At 36.5% G+C, this 4388-nt stretch overlaps 1 protein-coding gene across 3 annotated transcripts in view; it reads right to left on the reverse strand.

Moving 5' to 3' along the window:
- LOC106872390 (putative protocadherin beta-18) overlaps positions 1 to 4388 on the reverse strand; it is a 235864-nt gene that overhangs the window by 83669 nt on the left and 147807 nt on the right. The window lies entirely within an intron of this gene.

Raw genomic sequence — 4388 nt, forward strand, 5'->3', positions numbered from 1 at the left:
TACTTGTTTCTGATGGTGATCATGTGATAACTCTGATGATAACAATGATGATGACAATGGTGGTAGTCGTGGTTGTGGTAGTGGTGGTGATGATAATGATGAGGGTAGTGACTATGATGATGCTGGTGACTATGCATACGCATACATGTATGTATGTATGTATGTATGTATGTATGTGTGTATGTAAGAGTGTATGTAAGTATATATGTATGTATGTATGCATGTATGTGTGTGTGTGTGTGTATGTATGTATATATGTATACATATATAAACACACACACACACATGCACGCACGCACACACACACACACACACACACACGCACACATACGAAAAAAGACTGAGCAATGTAACAAATTATTTGTGCTAAATGTGACACACAATATCTTGTTTGAAAATACACAGTTTTATTATGCCTATTTTTTAATTTTTTTATTGCTTTAGTCAAAAGGAAGGTTCTGATGTTTCTCCGACCCATCCTACTCATATAAACAAGGAATTAATTAATATCATCACACATAAAATTCATTAACCTTTTTCATAACAAACCCACCTGAGACCACTTCTGGTTCTTTGATAATAAATCACTTACTTTCAAATGTTCATTTTTAAAGCGAAATTTATCCACTATAATTTAATATAAGATTATTTGTAGTTTGTTATTGAAAAAATTTACATATTTTTACTAAATTCCTGCAAAATATTTGTTAATCAAAAAGTTAATTGAAATACATAAGCAGTAGTGTAATTTTGCTAACGATGTACTCACAGAATGGTTGATATACATTTTTTTTTTCCAGAACTTACACCAAATAATTCTGTTATTTACAATGTGAGGTAGTGATTCTGAGATGAGTTGATATGAATTTTTAAAATTACAATTTAAGGCTTTAGAAAATTTACATTATATTATTAATGCTGACAAGTTTGTGTGGTTAAAAGGTTCACTTACCAACTATATGGTTTTAAGTTCAGTCTCAAAAGAAGACATGGGATGAAGTACTGAAGGATGATTTCAGGGCAGTGAACCTTACGAAAGAGATGACAAAGGACTGAAGTATCTAGCACCCTTGCTGTACTCAAGAAAACCCGTCCTCCATAGCAGAAGTATTAATGCCATTACCCCTGATGAGGAGGATTGGTCTGCAAAGAACCTTGTGCATGTGAAAAGCATGCAAAAAGCACTCATGGCAGCACCATGTGAAAGTGCTTGTGCAAGAGTCACATTAAAAGCACCCAGTACACATTGTAAAGTGGTTGGCATTAGGAATGGCATCCAGCCATAGAAACCAAACTAAATCAGATTGGGAACCCGGTGCAACTCTTTGGCTTGCCGGCTCTGGTCAGACCATCTAGCCTGTGCTAGTGTGGACATTAAAGGATGATGATGATGATGATGACAACGACGATGACGACGACGATGACGACGACGACGACGACGACGATGACGACGACGACGACGATGACGACGATGATGATGATGATGATGATGATGGTGATGATGACGATAATGCCAATCCAAAGCAGTGGATTGTTTTTGAATTTTTCTTAAGGCTAAGACTCATAAAATAGGTTGTCTGGTTTCAGTGGCACATATGTGACCGAAATCACAACATACCTCTTAAACGGGATGCCAGTCTGTTGCAAGGTTCAATACCAACAGTTTTGATGGAAGGAGACAATTCAGTTACATCAATTCCAGTACTTGTTCTTGTCCTTAGGTGGGATTTGAACTCAGAACATAAAAAGTCAAAACAAATGTTGCTAAGCATTTTGTCCAATGCACTAACTATTCTGCCAAGTTACCATTTCAAAGTAATGGATTGGAGGAACCATATGAATATCAGACTGAGGGACAGTGACATAAACACACACACACACACACACACACACACACACATGAACATATGATAGGCTTCTTTCAGTTTCCATCTACCAGATCTCCTCACAAAGCTTTGGTCAGCCTAAGGCTATAGTATAAGACACTTGCTTAAGGTACCACACAGTGGAACTGAACCTAGAACCATGTGCTTGGGAAACATTCTTCTTACCACACAGCCATGCCTGTGAAATGATATTCTTTATGTCTTAAGACCAAAATAATTGCCAAAAAATTAATTTGTAAAATTAAAATTTTAATATTTTCCTCAATACAGATGTGTCCCAGCGACTCATCTACACTTGCAAACTACACCTGGCCCTGAAAGGATGGCTCACCCCTCATCTACCTGGTCTACTAGAAACAGCAACTAAATCACCAGATGATAGTCTAGAGTTTTATACAATGAATGGTATATTGGATAATGGTAGTCTTTGATACCCAAAAACAAAAAAATAAAATCAACAAAAAAAAAAAAAGAATGCACAAAAGCAAAAATGACGATGGTTACAGCAGGAATGCCTTTGATCAAAGGTCTGCTCACCAATGTTGACCTAGAGCTAAATGACATCAACAATCACCACCACCAACACTTCAACAACAACAACAACAACAACAACAACAACAACAACAACAGCAACAACAACAAGACGTATTTCATTAGAAGAATGTACACAAGCACATTATATGTGAATAAAGGATGGGAAGCATATGGCTGTAAAAGTCTTTGATCATGGGTTTGCTTGATCAATGCTGACTCGGGGCTAAACAACTAAAATAAATAAATAAAATAAGATAAAATAAGATAAAATAAAAGAAAACTAGAAGACTGAAGCATTGTAAAGCAAAGTGAAAGTTTGACATATTTGAACTGAGTTTAAACTACTGTTAATTGTGATACCTTTTGATCAAGCACAATATCAAATTTGAAACAAGGCCAAAGTTCACTGAATCTGTAATATTATGTGTGTGCTCAAATATTACATGTACCTACTTTATCAATTTTTCTATAGCTGTGTTGAAGACATATATGGATAATCATAATAATAATAATAATAATAATAATTCTCTAGAGCAACACTATGTACAAATCGAAATACATGGTACCCTAGGCATAACACCTACATGAACTTCTAACTTGTTGTCTCTTGAGGTCTCTGGGTGAGACTTGGATCCAACTTGTACAAAAGCAAAGCAAAAGTCAAACATAAAATAATAATAATAATACTTTCTACTGGAGGCACTGGGAAGGGATTAGTCTAATACATCAATATCAGTGTTTCACTGGTACTTGATTTATTGACCCCGAAAAGATGAAAGGCAAAGTGGACCTCGGCAGAATTTGAACTCAGAACATAGCAATGGGCGAAATACTGCTATGCATTTCATCCAGCATGTTAACAATTCTGTCAGCTCACCGCCTTAATATAATAATAATAATAATAATAATAATAATAATAATAATAATAATAGCTACGAGAGTCAAACATAAAGGTTGTTCCTGTTGTCATCAGAGCATTGGGTTCAATACCACCCAGACTGAAGAAACATCTGGAAACTTTAGAAATACCCTACAATCTAGGTGTATTGCAAAAATCAGCATTGCTTGGAACTGTGTTCATAAGTATTGTCTGCCTGAGGTCTCTGTAGTGACTTGACAGACAGTACAAACCCCTGGTAGACACACTATCTTCAATCAACAACATCACAACATTGGATACTGAAGCAACATCTTAAATAATAATAATAATAATATTAATAATAATAATGGAAAGTTTGGGTAAAATTTATCCCTGCAGTTATAGATGCATTAGAAACTAACCCCATAGATTTGAACAGATGGATAGGGGAAATAGGCATAAAACCCAGTTTAGTATAACTCCAGAAAATAGTGTTATAAGGGACAGCTTAGATACTTAGGAGGGTTCTTGTGGTAGCCCAATGTTTGGAATTTTTCTTTTCCAACAGTCTAATCTGTTGAGTATATATGAAATAATAATAATGGTAATTCTTTCTGCTATAGGCACAAGGCCTGAAATTTTTGGGGAAAGGGCTAGTTGATTACATCAACCCCAGTGTGTAATTGGTAATTATTTCATTGGCCCCAAAAAGTGTTGCTTCATCTTAACCAGTTGAACATGTTCCTTAGTGGTTAATGATATTTTCATTCTTACCCCTGCTGGCGACAAAGGGACTCTCACTCAGAGTAAAAGGCAGACTGTATGACGCATGCGTACGAACAACCATGCTACATGGCAGTGAAACATGGGCTGTAACTGCTGAGGACATACGTAAGCTCGCAAGGAATGAAGCCAGTATGCTCCGTTGGATGTGTAATGTCAATGTGAATACCCGTCAGAGTGTAAGTATCTTGAGAGAAAAGCTGAACATTAGAAGCATCAGTTGTGGCGTGCAAGAGAGACGATTGCGCTGGTATGGACATGTGGTGAGAATGGAGGAGGATAGCTGCGTGAAAAAGTGCCACACCCTAACAGTTGAGGGAACCCGT

The sequence above is a fragment of the Octopus bimaculoides genome, chromosome 14 (genome assembly GCF_001194135.2).
Source record: "Octopus bimaculoides isolate UCB-OBI-ISO-001 chromosome 14, ASM119413v2, whole genome shotgun sequence".
NCBI lineage: Eukaryota > Metazoa > Mollusca > Cephalopoda > Octopoda > Octopodidae > Octopus > Octopus bimaculoides.